The 16,471-nt window shown below is 41.2% G+C and overlaps 2 long non-coding RNA genes across 2 annotated transcripts; one reads left to right on the forward strand and one right to left on the reverse strand.

The window, feature by feature from the left end:
- The first annotated feature begins 3,485 nt into the window (after nt 1-3,485).
- Nucleotides 3,486-9,223, forward strand: LOC142783856 (uncharacterized). The gene is made up of 2 exons (XR_012888530.1): nt 3,486-4,723; nt 4,841-9,223. It is a non-coding gene; the product is annotated as an uncharacterized LOC142783856 (long non-coding RNA).
- Nucleotides 7,117-15,667, reverse strand: LOC142783858 (uncharacterized). The gene is made up of 2 exons (XR_012888532.1): nt 9,567-15,667; nt 7,117-9,165 (listed from the first exon to the last, which is right to left on the reverse strand). It is a non-coding gene; the product is annotated as an uncharacterized LOC142783858 (long non-coding RNA).
- Between the last annotated feature and the right edge of the window lie 804 nt (nt 15,668-16,471).

Raw genomic sequence — 16,471 nt, forward strand, 5'->3', positions numbered from 1 at the left:
GCAGGTCAGTTATCTCAATCATGCTACCAGCATAAAAAGCAGCAATTATTGTCTTCTCGCACTGACGTGCCCACCAGAGTGTAGTGATCTAGTGAAACTGGTGTCATTTTGTCTGTCTTTTGCATGTTGTACTTGGTCCGACCTTTTGTTGTTGCTTGCGGGTGACGTTGAGGTAAATCCAGGGCCTATGTCAAAGGCGGAGGCTGACGCATTCGCCCAGGCACTGAAAACTGTACGGGAACTCAAAGATAATTACGCTGCTTTGGTAACGCAACATAATACAGTCCTCGACAAAATGAAGCAACTAAGGCTAAAGGTCGATGCGTTAGAAAAGGTTCAGGCCACTGGAATTGCGGCTAAGGACAGTACCGAACCAGCTCTTCGCGATATGTCTGAAAAGCTGAAGTCAACTGTGCATGAGATTAAGCGCCTAAGTACAAAAGTGGTATCACTTGAAGAGGCACAGTCTTCGGCAGATATGAGTTCTAAGGCCACACCTGCAGACACATTGCGAGGATTTACGGATCAACCTACATCAATATCTTCACGATGTGATGAAGCGGAAAATAGGATGCGTCGATCGAACCTACTATTTTTCGGTTAGGAAGACAATGCTAATGAGGATTGGGCAGCTTCTGAACAGAAAATTATTAGGTTTTGTTCTGAAAAATTGCATCTTACACTCACTGGTACTCAGTTTGAAAGGGTTCATAGATTGGGTAAACATGATAAAGAAAAGTGTCGACCAATCACTGCCAAACTTACCTTTTTCAAAGATAAGGACCAAATCTTGTCGCGTGCCCGAAATCTGAAAGGCACTACGTTTTCAATACGCGAAGATTTTTCATTGGCAACGCGACAGACCCACAGAAAGCTAATATAATTTGCCAGAACTCAAAATAAACCATTTAGGCTTGTAGTGGACAAGCTGCGCATAGAAAACGTTATTTACGTCTATGACGCCGTCTCTAAGTCACGCTCAGGCAGATAGCTAGAAGGAAACGTAGAAACGTTTAGGAAGCCGGAGCTGCATAAGCCTTGCACTCCTCTATCACTAACAGTATCATTCACTAATATTAGAAGCATCTTATCCAAATGTGAAATAGTGTCATCTTATATCGATGATAGCCTTTCTGATATTCTTGTCTTCACTGAGACATGGCTTAACGCTGACATCAATGACAATGAGATTTTTACGCATGCTAACAGATACAACGTCTATCGAAGTGATCGTCCAGACAGGAGGGGGGGGGGGGTTCTTATAGCAGTTAAAAAAACCATCACGTCTTATGTCGTCACTTCCCATTATAAGATTGAAATTATATGGGTAGTTTGCACACTTCATTCCACAAGGATGTTGCTCGGCAGCTGTTATCGTCCTCCCGATTGTCATCATTCTTTCTTAGAAGAGTTACGCAGCAGCATTAATTCTGCCATCGAAATCTGTGAGGCTCGCATTGTTTATTTATTCGGTGGTTTCAATCTATCATTTATTGACTGGGAGCAGCTGTCATCTTCTTGTAAGTACTCAACTGACTTCATAACTTGACTTTAGACTTTCATTTGGCTCAGGTTGTCACTCACTCAACTCGCGGTTCAAATACACTTGACCTCGTTCTTACAACTGCACCTGAAACTATAGACCACATAAACTATTTGAAAGGCTTTAGTGACCACAAACTGCTTCAAGTTAATCTTTCTATCTTGCCACAATTTGCAGGAACCGAATCAAAGAAAATTAGAGATTATAATAAAGCCGATTACGATGCCATTAACAGGAAACTTGAGTCTTTCCTTGACAATGTGCTGCTGCCTTCCTTTTACAGTCGCTCAGTTGAGGAAAACTGGGTTCTTTTCAAGAATTCGATTTCAGCCCTTATAGAAAAACATGTGTCGTTGATAACGATTACGAATGATAAAACTAATCCATGGTTCACCAAGTCTTTGCGCAGACTTGGAAACAAAAAGAAGCGGCTTTATCGGTCTGCAACAAATTCGCGTTCACACACGTCTTGGGATAGATACGAGGAATGCCTAAAGAAATATTGCCACGAAATTACAACTGCGAAAAATAAATACTATTCCCAGGATTTGCCTTCACTTCTGAAATCTAATGCGAAAAAATTCTGGAAAGTAATAAGTCCTGATCGGGACGATAACTTCATTTCATTACACGATGCATATAACACTCCTTTTGCCGAGACTGATTGTCCTCATGTCTTTAATTAATTCTTTTCATCCGTGTTTACTAGCGAGCTTGCTCATCTTCCAGAAATTGTTGAACACGATTACTCATTCATGTCACCTATAAATATCACAATTGAAGGCATAGTTAAAATTATTGAAAATCTGAAGATGTCATCATCTTCTGGTATTGACGATATAAATTCAAAAATATTAAAGAACACTGTTCATGGGTCTGGCAATATCCTGTTTCACATTTTTCGGCAGTCGCTCGTTACAGGAATGTTGCCTTCCGACTGGAAGATAGCGAAGGTAGTGCCAGTTCATAAAAGTGGTAGTAAAATTTCACCTGGAAATTATCGCCCCATTTCCTTGACGTGCATATGTTGCAAGATGCTTGAGCATATCATAGCTTCTAACATTTATGCGCATCTAGAATCTAACAATTTCTTTTTCTCAAACCAGCACGGGTTCCGAAAGGGTCGTTCTTGCGAAACTCAACTCTGAGTTCACCACCGACCTACATTCTAACATGAACAGTAATCTACAGACAGATTGTTTATTTCTTGATTTTGCAAAGGCATTCGATCATGTTGCTCATTGTCCCTTGACATTAAAACTGTCATCACTAAAACTTGATTCACTCACGCTAACATGGCTCAGAAACTTCCTAATTAACCGCCAACAATTCATATCGCCAACAATCACTCTTCATAACTCTGTTACGTTTCCTCTGGTGTACCACAGGGCGGTGTTCTTGGTTCCTTACTTTTCCTCATCTACATTACCGACCTGCCTGACAACTTATCCTCATGTATGCGTATATTTGCCCATGACAGCATTATCTATCGTCCCATCCGAAACAATAGCGATCATCTAACTCTTCAAAAAGACCTCGAGCATATAATTGGGTGGTGCAAAACATGGCTGATGACACTTAATGTTTCCAAATGTAAACTAATCACCTTTAGTCGCAAACGTGATAACTTTAATAGCCAATACAAAATTGATAATAGCATTGTAGAACGCGCTGATCATTACAGATACCTAGGCATAAACTTAACTCCTACACTTTCGTGGTCCACACATATCACTTCTATCTGTGCATACACATCAAGATCATTAGGTTTTCTGGGCCAAAATCTATACAGTGCTCCCTCCGATGTGCGCAAACTGGCTTATCTTGCTCTAATCCGTCCTCAACTGGAGTTCGCATCCTCCATTTGGTCACCATATCAACAATACCTCATAGATAAGTACGAATGTATACAGAACAGAGCTAGTCAATTCATAGCGCGTAATCACAGTTACCCGTCCAGCGTAACACAGATTAAACATATCCTTGCACTCGAGCCACTGAAAATTCGCCGCGACATCTCACTTTTATCACTATTTCACAAACTCATCCACACCAGCATGATGCCATCTGTTCACCTTAATCTAGCACATCGAACTTCGAGCAGACTACATGTAGGACCGCGGTAAGAATTCGTAGCGCGGCAATTTTTGTGTGCTTTTATTTGCTTTGCGGCGTAAGCTTGGGACGGCATGTCAGCCGCGGGCAGCCAGCGTTGCTTGAGTGACAGGCGGTCGAAGCGCGACTAACCGGTTTTGCCGCGAGCGCAGACACACGGCGCCAGCATATTACACTGCTTTGTTCAACGCCAGAGATGGTCGAGCGTTTCCAATTACTACTAACTCAAGGAAAAGGGAACCAACCGGGGCAACGAAAGGGGTGAGATTATAAACGTCGGTGTGACGGCCCCCTAATTGCCTCTCAGAACGGGCAGTCGGCGCATCAACGGGCCTCTTCCGAGACCCCGCGCACCGCGGTGACTCCTCGCATCGGTTTGGCGTATGGCCCGGCCGCGCATTTGTAATCTGCAGTAGGTTCAACGCATGGCAACCGCAGCGGCGCGCTATTGGTCACACTCTCGCAGGGACGCCGCCACGACGTGCGCCTAGCAACGGCCTCCGCGCCGTACTCTCGTTTCCAGGTTGCGCCGTCGCCCTGTTGCGCCCGCGAAACACGCCGGCCAAACATGGAGGAAAAAACAACTCAGTGCGCGCCACGGAGGAACTTCCTCTGTGGTGCGCGCCGACTGCGCATTTTTACGTGCGGCATGTTCGGCGCCTGCGCGTTGTCGCCACTTCAAGAAAGCCAATATGGGGAAAACACGACGCTCCGTGCACCTTTGTTTCTGGTAGGAGCAGCTCGGAAAGAGTTGCAAGTTTAGTTTGACTGTGATGCTACTAAGGTACTGTACCACCGAACATTAGGGCTTATGATCTGCCCTGCCCGTCCGTCGAGATGTCTAAGCGCGTTTGGACGCCATCGAGGAACGACGAGGTACCACACATCACGAAGTGGAAGTATTGTAGGAAAAAGGAAAATGAAAAAGAAATACTGTGTTCTGGGCGCCTTCTGCACGCAAACTTCTGCCTTGTCGTAAGCACTTGGGTTTCGCGTACGTGTTCGTCAACTACAAGCAACCGCATGCGAGTGCCCGCGCGATCTGCAGAAACTCGCATTTATCTGGTGAGTTCAAGCTACGTTTGCGTAACGCGCTTGTGCTCTCTTGCTGTGAACTTTTTTTTTTTTTTTGAAGTAAACGCCCGGCGTCATAATCCAGGCCAGCGTTCTTTTCTTCTCTAGGAATGAACTTTTCTTATGTATGCGCTGGTGTGAAGCCAATAAAACAAGTGCGAGAGAGGCGGCAAGCCGCTTGAAGAGCTCTGTTCAAAGGATCCTTCACAGGATGGTCGACATTCTCCTCGCCATGAGTCTATCTGACAGAACGACTGTCCAGTGAATTAAGGGTGGTAGGTGCGCAAAGTATTCTTTTTTAAAAACAATTTGTACCCCAGGAAGTTTTGTACTAAAAGTGTATTACTGCATGTATGCATTAAAGTGAAAACTGCATGAACTGAAACTCCTTCCAACGAAAGCTTTAAATTTTAAGCGATCTGTAGCTATGAAGGCAATTATTCAGCATCTGTATTAGAAGATTAAGCAAAAATATTTATCCTATAATATTCAAAATAACATCACTTTCAATAAAACTTCCAAAAGTATGTCAACAAAGCTGAGCCATTTGCTTCACGATATGCAGCACATCCTTCTATGTTCCTTCTTACTCAGACTTTTAAAGATCGCGCGGTGTTGCGAAATACACACATCGGTTTTAGCAAGCGGTTTTCAGCAATGAGCGTCCTAATATAAAACAGTTTTGGCAGCTTAAAGGAAACAATATGCCAGCTTGTTTGCCTTAAGTGCCACACCGTGTTGTGGCTGTTTTCTATTGCCTCTGATGCTTCATAACTTATGCATTAATTTTTCTGACTAGGAGTACACCCAGGTGGAATGGTAATAGCGCACTAAAAATGAAGACACACAGAAGGCATACACACACACACACTTTTGGAGTAGGAAGACCTAGATAATGGTGGTCCAGCACGGGGTGCCCAATGGAACCAATAATCTTGTACCAGTGATATGCCTAACAATGTTGAAGATTTTATGAGCGGCTTGGGAGAAATAGAGCAGAAAGGTGCTGAAAGCTAACACTAATGAAAATAGCAGATGTAATTAAAATAAATACTTTCATTTGTAACTGGCTATTTTTTTACATATGGTGCATATTTATTCACTTCAAACAGTAAATATCATTGACAATAAGCAAAACAGTGTGCCACAAACAGATATTTCTTCATATACAAAACCTGTGCTTTTAGTAACTCACTCAATGCATCTTCCAGTCTCTCAGATGTTTGATTGCTTTTTGCTCACCTTGGGTAAGTCAGTGGCATGCTTGAGCAGCTTTTCTTTTTATGTTAGAAAGCCTTTTAAAAGCAAAGCATTTCTTTAAAGAACAAAGGCACTTTGAGCATTTATATCTATCTAGAGGCCTGCATCTGGCTGTTATCGAGCTCACCTCCTTAACTTGGTGAAACTTAACTGAAAAAGGCACAGCGGGGAATGACAATATGACGAACATGACTGTCTGGTTATGACATGTACGGTATACAATGAGTGTCCTGTTATGTACGTCATGAAACCCTTTTCTCGAGTCACAGGCAGCATAAGCCGGTACACTGTGGTTTGCGTTGCACGTGATGACAGTTTATAAATATTGGCAAGTTAAATTTGAGCAATTTAAATAAAATCTGGCTTTGGCAGCATTGACCAAAATAATACAAAGAATGACAATTGGGCTACTAGCAGGAATCAAAATCCGGTATTCTGCACAGCAGTCAAGTATTTTACCACAGAGCCACGGCATGTCTTGAGACGGCTTTTGAAAAAAGGTTCTATGCAGGCATCATATCAGTGTAATGTTAACTATGGCTGTAGGGCCGGCACTGTAGTCTGATTAAAAGGTAGTAAACTTGACATATGTGTACTTAAAATACAGCTGTCATGTTGGGTTAATGCCAATTGTGGTTCCGGGGTGGCCTCCACTTTTGCAAGTCATAATAAACATTTCATATGACTCGGTAAGCTACATTCAAGTGTTGCTCGACCACGTAGGAATATGCTAATGAACAATCTTCACATTGTCGTACCATAGCATGCACTTTGTTGTGATGAAACTGGCAGCTGTGCTGTAAGATTAGTGCCGATGTGTCAGACCATAAGTTACCCTCTGAACTCCTGTGTAGTAAACGTTTTTGGTAAGTCCTTGATGAGCACGAAACTGCTAGATTTATCAAAACACATTCATTCATGCAATGACACTTGGCTCAATGCCAAATATTGTATCATAGGCATCATCATTATGGACTACTTTGCATGAAATAGATTGCCACAATGTGTGAAATCTTAATTTTCCTTCCCGAGTTCCTTTCTGTATTTTTTTTCTTCGTGTTTAACCACCTCTGTTTCTCATGTGCAGTTCTTGATTATTTTTTTAACTTTCGAAAGAGCTCCAGTCAACGAAAAACAATCTCATTTTATTGTACTCTTACAATTGATACAGTGTTGGCTTTAACAGTTAGTAGAAGGAAACAACAGCCTTGTTATATACATTGCTATATCTTTCACTACACTAGCCTGTTCATTGTTAGTGTTTTCTCATCATTGCAGACAAAAGACATCAGTAATAGAAGGCATATTTAAGACAACGCATAGCACTGTGATGTCTTGAATGTGGCTTCTTTTGTTGATGTCCTTTGTTTGCACTACCATCAATTGTCATGCTACCATGCCAACTAGCCCAAATCACCATCCTCACAAATCATAGTATATGCATAGTGAACCACAATTCCCATTTCAGAACACTTGAAATAATGTAGCACAAGATTTATCAAAGCACTCGCTGCATGTGTATGCGCTTCATTTAGATGTAGAGTGCATCAGATCTTGTACTGGCATCAATGTCTTTTCTTGTCACCTGCAGTATCATCCCTCTCGTTTGGGTCGGCCTAATATGCTCCACGAAGGAGGGCACTTTATGCTAATGAGCTCCAACTTCTTAGCACTACCTTGCTTTGTGCATTGTTTCAAGTCATGGATTTATATAACAGGGTAGCAACAATCACAACTGTGCATATTTTTGATAGTTGACAGTACTCATAACAAACAATCAAAACCCTCAAAAGCTTCTACCTAACAAGTTACAAATTTGTGAGGAGGGAATGCAACTAGCACTTCCAATATTGCATTAATAATGGTACTATTGACAACAAATGAAGAAAACAAAGCACAAAGCCATCAAAAGTGTTTACAAGATTCTTATTACATCCTTTAAAAAATTAACTATGAAATAATGCGGCAATTGGCATGCTATTGTGCTGCTATCATTTGGGAATCCCATACTGGCACTCTTTGACAGGAATATACACATTTCTGTGGAAACATCCCTACATCGATCACTTGAATTTCACGCTTTATAAATTGCTCATGATTTTAAAGGAAAAGTTATGAGGATATGATAACAGCTGATAGTTTTTGCATAGCTGTCTACCGCTGGCATGCACAATAAGGAAAGAAATGTTTAAGATTGTGTGCGATTTTAATCTGGGCAATCCACGTGGCAGTCAAGTGTTTTACTACAGGGCCATGCTTGTGCTTGAAGCTACTTTTCAAAAATATCCAAATCAGGTGTCGTATAAGGTAAGGAACCACATCAACACAGGTTATATAGTGTGCTAGAGGAATAAGACAACAAAATGCCATACATGGCAAGTTACTTAACAAGTGGGTGATTAAAGCTGCCCAACCATTACAAATGGCTCAGCCATAATTTTGTCATCAGCTAGAGCATCAACAAAGTGCATATAATGCCTCTTCAGTGTGTATTGTACCTCGCTTCTCCTTAAAATCATTACGTAGAACGTATTTCTTACGTTGCAAAACACAGATTTATTGCATGCGTTTTTCTGTTTCTTGATGACTAATAAAAGTGGACAATTTAATAATTAAGAATAACTGTTCATTCTACCAGATGCCATAATTTCTAGTATGAATCCAGGTACTCAAGATCAAATCATCTGCCCGAGTCTTGGCCAATTCCCCTGGGTGGCTTGGTTCCAATCATCTAAGGAGCATAATTATCAAGATTAACATATGTATTATTTCAAGTACCACATATTTTGCTACACCCTTGTAACTTCTTGCCACAGTCACATTTTTCTGAACCAAGTGCGTCAGAAAATTGGGAAATTTCAACTCGTTTTTCTGACCCAAGGTAGCTGCCATTTTGTTTATCCCCACATGTGTACGAGCACTCATGAAACTTGAAACGACTCCCACAAGTTGCATACATATACGAAATGTGTTAAAAAAATAATGTTTTTCACACTTTCACTGCTTGTGGTACAACATTTGAAGCATTGCTTCCCTCAAACTACTCCCCTCTACTGGCAATACAGTGTCGCAATCATTTCTTCCATTTTTGGTAAGCTTCCTGGAACGCACTGATGGCCTGGAAGTATCTTCTTGTATTGTCCAGGACCTTCTGTATTGTTTGGAAATGGCATCTGTCAATGAAGTTTATGTTTGGAATAAAGAAAATAAAGTGAAATTTCATGACATTAACCTATTCTAACACCCACTTCGTCAGCAATTTCTCCAACAGTCAATAGAGATATCCTCAAATCACTGCACGAACTCTTAACGTGGTTATTATCTGTTTATGTACAATGTCGTACAGGCTTGACATCGTTATCGATCTACATTATGTCATTATCAGAATGCTTGAACCACTCATAGCACTGAGTACAACTTCTATAATGCTCCCCGTATGCTTCATAAAGCAACCAAATCTTTATGTGAAAGTTTTCCCAAATTTTAGCTGTACTTCACACACACACACACATCATTCTTCCAGCTCTTTGCCATTTGGGCACTAATTCAAAGAAAATCTAGTCCATGTACTCACTTTAGCGGCTGTAGCGTGCAAACCAAAGGTCAGAGTGAAACAGGGCTAATGACAGTTCTGGTTGAAACTTGCCACTATGTGGAATTAGTAGCTGCAGCCCGCTCCTTCTGGTAGTTGGCGAGCTATCAGAAAAGTTCGATACTTTTTACAGCGAAAGCTGTTATGTCATCACAACTCGGGTCACGTGCAGTTGTCCGCCACTGCCATCGGTGTCCTTAACCACATCGCTCGAAATTAAACCTACCACCGATGACACAGTAGGGCTCGAACCTGGGTCCGCTGGGTGCCAGCCCAGTATTCCACCACTGAGCCACGCCGGTGCTTAGGACTTGTTGGCAAACTTGCCTTAGGAAGGCTTAATGTCGGAAAAGCAATCCCGTTAATACGACTTACAAAGCGTTTTAAAACAGCAAAAGAACAACCAGTCGCCGCACAATGCGAATAGTGTAACGAGGGGGTCATCCAATACTACAACCAATTACAAAAGTTTGTTCTTGTTCCCCTATTAACTGTGGCACAGACCCACTTCAGCTATTATTCCTCATCGTACTCAGCCACTGCATGAACAATTGGCTCAAAATTCTTTGCAAGTGTTTAGCAGATACACGCTTCTCAGAAAAATGACGAAAAATAGCATAGTGAATGTCGACTTACTACCCAAGAAATTTTATTATTAGTACCCTAGTGGGTATCATGCATCTTTGCTTGCAGTAGTTACCCAATGAGTGTTTTGAAAGGCTTTGAAAGGCCGCTCTTCTAGTTTTTGCTGTGACTGTGCTCCGTCTTCTGCGCAGGCCTGGCATTTTTTTTTTAACACAATTCATACATCCTGTTGTATCCCTCCATATTAGCTTTAGATACCAGCAAATCATCACCATTCATAATTTTTGAGTTATTATTTTATGTGCACGCTAGGTCAAAGGCTTCTGCCAATAATATGCAACTAACCCTATTCTGTGGGATCTGGTTTCACTTTATGTGAGTGAACTTTCAAATTTTGTGACTTTATCGATCCACTGCCATCCTTGCCTATGGCATTCATCCCTTGGTATCTATACTGTAGCTCTAACTGACCTGTGGTTATCTGTCCTGCACAATGTTGAACACAAGTACCTTCTCAAGTGCAGTTAGATTAGCAGAGTTATTTCAAGATTTGGAAAACTTCGAGTGGAATATAATTGACCTTAGAGATATTAGAACTGGAAAGGCACATACAGCACTAATGGGCACACTGCTACAGAGGGCTTTTCGATAAAAGAGTGCGGCATAGGGCTTCTAGTTCACAAAAACATTGCCGGAAACATTCAAGAATTGCATATTGTCTGTGAAGGGCCAGCAATCCTAGTCATCCAGCTAAATAAGATATAAACTTAAAGTGGTGCAGGGGTTCGCTCCTCTGTTTGCCCTTTACTGTGAAGAAGCAGTAATAGGCAAGTATATTGAATATGCAATGCAAGAGAACTATACTCAGTGCACCATAGTCATGAAACACTTCAGTGTGAAGATAGGAAACAGAAAGGTGAGATGATGAGCTACAATATTAACTTTAGGGTTGAAACTAGAACTTTATCTTGGATCAAGTAGTGCCATATAGCGGCGAAAAATATCAAATACTAAAGGTTTTATTGACAATTAAAAGAAATAACTAAGAAAATCAAATTTGCTCATGTCCTCGAGCACACAGCATGGTGAGAAACTGCTGTCGAACACATTGTCATGAAGAAACAAAAGTCATGCCTCATTATAAGTCTTCAGGCTCTCGTCGTGATCTCATGATGTTTCCAGCAGCCAAAAAACCTGCGGTCGCTGGCCACCTCAGTAGATGAGAACGTATCAGAAAGCAATTTTTGTAATACCTGTATAAAGTGCAGTTCAAAACTCTTTCCAGTATTTCAAACCTTTCTTTTGTTCACAAGCTCAGTGCAGTAATTTTTAGTTTCTTGACTAGATCTGACTTTTTTTTTGCTTGCAATACAACAGCCTTCCATTACATTCCCTGCCTTTTTTTGCTGGAGCCACGACATGCAGGAATGGCATAATCTCAAGGGAAATATGTGCTGGCTTTAAAACCAGGGTATCAGTGAGAGTTTTAAAGCCTACTGTAATGACTTTCGCATTAGTTTTTTGGACACCACCCTAACAGAGTTGCGCAATTAGGCTGTGTTTAGACACTTTAGATATTTTCCTGTATTTGAAAGTTGAACCAAAGCACTCAATTATAATTCTAAACATGAATATTCACACGCCCTTAATTAATACACATGTACATGTTAGAAGAATGAAATGAACTCCACATAATGAACACCTTTTTCTGAAATTAAATAAACAGGAAGAGGATATGGAAAGTCCTCACAGAGGAACAGAGTGTTAGATTTTATATAATCCTGGGACCCAGGCAATGCACATGAGAGAAGTTAGGGGCAAGGTAGAATGTAATTATCATAGGCTGGTGAGGGTTGCCCTCAATGTGAGAAGACCAAGAGCCAGTTGATTTATTCATTCAAAATACCTTACACGCCGATAAGAGGACATCAGTAACTGAAAGACAGATAAAAAATACAAGGAAAAAACAGTAAAACAAAAACTACAAATGGCAAGGGGCAATAATGTTACACAATACCAACATGTAACGAATCAGATTATCACTGAAAGTCTACTAAAAATTTTATAATTACAGTTAGATGCAATTTGATACAAAAGACTGATTCGAATATGCAAGTGCCTAAGTTGTAATGACAACTTAAATGCCTGCGTGTAACCATGAGTGCACATGAAACTAATTGTGCTGTGAATGTGCCAAGACGTGTACACAGGAGGATAAAGCAGTACTAAAATTCATCGCAATACTCTACCAGTGAAAGAGACACATAAGAGCAGTGATGTGGCTCGGCCATGTCATGCATAGTTTACTAAAATTAACTAGAGGGGACTCTGGCACAGTGATCGTTCAGCGACCCTGGGAATGATGGGTAGTACACAGATTTGCCTACTCTTCGTACTTGCGGGTGGCGAACCCCACTTGTGGCTTCATTTATTGCTGTTTTCGGTTTTGTTTCAAAGAAAAGAAACTTTTTTGAACTTCATGACCTGATTTGAAATGGTAAGCCTAGAAGAATAACGTGGTGAAGTGCCATCACTGAATATTTGCTGATTTTCGTTTTGTGAGAAAACAGCTCCAAGCCACACGAATACACACAAATCCAGATGTATGAAGATTGGACGAATCCGTGTACTACGCACCATTCCTTGCTCGCTGATTTGCCATGCATGGTAGTTGCCATAGACACTATCGCCAGAGTTCTCTCTAGTGTATATTTAGGAAACTCTATGGTGTCATGTTTTATTGTAGGTGAATCTGCCTGCCCTATTTGTAATGGCTTCCAACATATGGACTAGATAATCTCGTTATGGTGACCATGTAGGTGAAGCATACTCTAAATGTGGGTAAAGATAAGATATAATAATGCATATACATTAGCACGCGGTAAACAGCATTGGGGAAATTGTGTCCCCCTGCCTTTCACCCTTCTTGATTGGTATTCTGTTGCTTTGTCTATGAAGCACTATGGTAGCAGTTGATCCCCTGTAGATTTCTTCCAGAATGTTTATATATACTTCATCTACGCCCTGATTCCGCAGTGTTTGCATGACGGCTGATATTTCTACTGAATCAAACGCCTTCTCGTAATCTATGAAGGCTATGTATAGTGGTTGGTTATACTCTGAGCATTTCTCTATTACCTGATTGATAGTATGAATGTGGTCAATTGTTGAGTAGCCTGTTCGAAATCCTGCTTGTTCCTTTGGTTGATTGAATTCTAATGTTTTCTTTACTCTGTTAGCAATTACCTTTGTAAATAGCTTGTATACTACAGAGAGCAAGCTGATCGGCCTGTAATTCTTCAAGTCCTTGTCATCTCCTTTCTTATGTATTAAGATGATGTTTTCAGAGGCCTAGAATGGAGGCCAGGAGGTTTTCAGAAGCCTAGAATGGGAACAGTTAGGGATAAGAGTCAATGGAGAATACCTTAGTAACCTGCGCTTCGCCGATGACATTGCTTTGCTGAGTAACTCGGGGGACTAAGTGCAACTCATGATTACGGAGTTAGACAAGGAGAGCAGAAAAGTGGGTCTTAAAATTAATCTGCAGAAAACGAAAGTAATGTACAACAACCTCGGCAAAGAGCAGCGCTTCGAGATAGGTAATAGTGCACTTGAAGTTGTAAAAGACTATGTCTACTTAGGGCAGGTAATAACCGCAGAGCCGAACCACGAGATTGAAGTAACTAGAAGAATAAGAATGGGGTGGAGCACATTCGGCAAGCACTCTCAAATTATGACAGGTAGATTGCCACTATCCCTCAAGAGGAAGGTATATAACAGCTGTATCTTGCCGGTACTTAGCTACGGAGCAGAAACCTGGAGACTTACAAAGAGGGTTCAGCTTAAATTGAGGACGACGCAGCGAGCAATGGAAAGAAAAATGGTAGGTGTAACCTTAAGAGACAAGAAGAGAGCAGAGTGGATTAGGGAACAAACAGGGGTTAAGGATATCATAGCTAAAATCAAGAAGAAGAAATGGACATGGGCAGGGCATGTAGCGCGTAGACAGGATAACCGCTGGTCATTAAGGGTAACTGACTGGATTCCCAGAGAAGGGAAGCGGGTTAGGGGGAGACAGAAGGTTAGGTGGGCAGATGAGATTAAGAAGTTTGCGGGTATAAATTGGAAGCAGCAAGCACAGGACCGGGTTAACTGGCGGAACATGGGAGAGGCCTTTGTCCTGCAGTGGACGTAGTCAGGCTGATGATGATGATGATGATGATGATACATTAGAAGACGCATTGCACAAGTTTCTGTGGAGGTAACCTGCAGATTGATAAGCTTTTGCTGAGATAGCTGCTACACGCCATAGTATAGGATAAATCTGATGAAAGGTAAACACAAAGATATTTATTTCTACAAAGGGGCAGCCGAAATAATGGCATTGTTAATCGTACAATGAGTGAGTTCTGCCGAGTTGCACTCTACCTGAAAATCAGGTTAAGGTCATTTGAGAAATGAAATGATCATCAAAAAAGAGAAAGAAAAACTAGCCCATAAATTAATACTGCAATAGGTGATAGACTTGTTGTCATGTAACTAAATCTAGGATGAAAGGTTGACGGGTAAGTCCTTAAAGGGACCCTGCAACACTTTTTTTAGCATTGTCAGAAAACACTGCTGATCGGTAGTCGCAGCTCCCAAAAGCACATAAACCAAACATTAGAGCGCAGCATGCAGTCTAAAATTCACAATTAATTCTCAAAGTCAGCCAGCAATTGCTCCCTCGTCTCTCTACAGGTGATGCCTTATACCTGGATTACTGTGTCACACCCGAGTCCACAGCCATTGACTGATTTGAGCATCATAGGCTATGCAAATACTGAGGCCACTGCAACTGCTGCCATGTGGCAGCACTTGTGCTCACCCTGAAAGTAGCCATGCGTTCTAAGAAAAAATGAAAGTGCTCAAGGTCATGGCGTGCGCTGACAAAAGGGTGCATCTTTTTGCCCCCTTGTGTCCCTACCCAAGTTGCCTTCAGTGCACTCGCTTGTACGAAAAGAGAAACCGCTTGAAGTAATCAGAGAATTGCTCGAACTCCGCTTGTAATCGGCATATTTGAAAAAATATTTTGGCATGCGATTTGTGAGGCATCATGACCAACAGTGACATTCATTTCAAAAGTGTTGCAGGGCCCCTTCAATGTATATTAGAAAGAGTAACTGACTTAGCACACTGCCTTGGGCAACACTGCAGGTGATGTCGAAAACATTAGACGAGATGTAGCTGACCACCAAGAATGAAAGCTTTTGTAGCCAAGATGATGGTAATGAAGGAATACAAAGGACAGACAATATAGAAATCAAATGGCAATGAGTTTGAGCATCGAACTTACAGCGAAATCAAAGAGGGGGCAATTGTTTCGATCGTTTGTGTCTAGATTAAAGTGAATATTAGTCATGAACCTAAATAACTCAGTGTCACATGAGTAACCTTTTCTGAAGCCATGCCGACTAAGATAAGGGTTATTTGTTATAACCACTAAGAAACTGGCCTACTTAGGTAAAATTAGGGCAAGAACTATTTGCCGAGGTCGACTAGCGTGAATTCAAGATAGCCCTTAAAAAATAGTACGATGTACTAGAAAACGGAAATTATAACGACATAGAGAGAACGAACGAAATGGAATGGTTTCTGGTGCAGCAATGGTGCGCAGAGGTAAGAAGCGAACTAAATTCTTTTCAACTAGAAAGAGGTTAATAGAGGCAACACTCGAAGTTAACAAAATGAATGCATAAAATAAAATTTGTTGAGCTAACAACGTTGGTCAATAAGAAAAAGAGAGTTACATAACCACAATGCAAAAATGGCGAAGCAGCATCAAAAAAGAAAAAAAAACATGGCAGCATCAAAGCAGCTAGAAGAAAAATGTTAAGGCAGAACCAAAATGCATGCATAAAATATACTCAGGGCAGTGACAGTGAAAGTGGCTGAAGACACACTCCACTGAGCTGCAGACGACCTGACTACAGTAACCTGATTGAGCCGCTATTTCGCAGGACGTCTTTATCAATGCTAGAGCCTTTTCGTCGTTAGTCGTGGCAGAGCAAGAAAACACAAGTTGTCAATGGCAGAGAGATTACGAAACACGGAGGTCTGTAAAACAAGCAACCACGCACTGCGAACGCACCGTTTCAGGGCGCCCATGTTGCTTGTGTGTTGGTTTATCTTGACTCGGATTTTGTCTCCAAAGCTTGTGTAAATGTAAAATTTTTTTTTTTTATGTTGCGTATACAATTTTGAAATGCCACACAAAATTATGAATAGTAGTAAGTAATAAAATAAGAGTTATAATTTTAAAG

This window comes from Rhipicephalus microplus, unplaced genomic scaffold (genome assembly GCF_043290135.1).
Source record: "Rhipicephalus microplus isolate Deutch F79 unplaced genomic scaffold, USDA_Rmic scaffold_12, whole genome shotgun sequence".
Taxonomy (NCBI): Eukaryota; Metazoa; Arthropoda; class Arachnida; order Ixodida; family Ixodidae; genus Rhipicephalus; species Rhipicephalus microplus.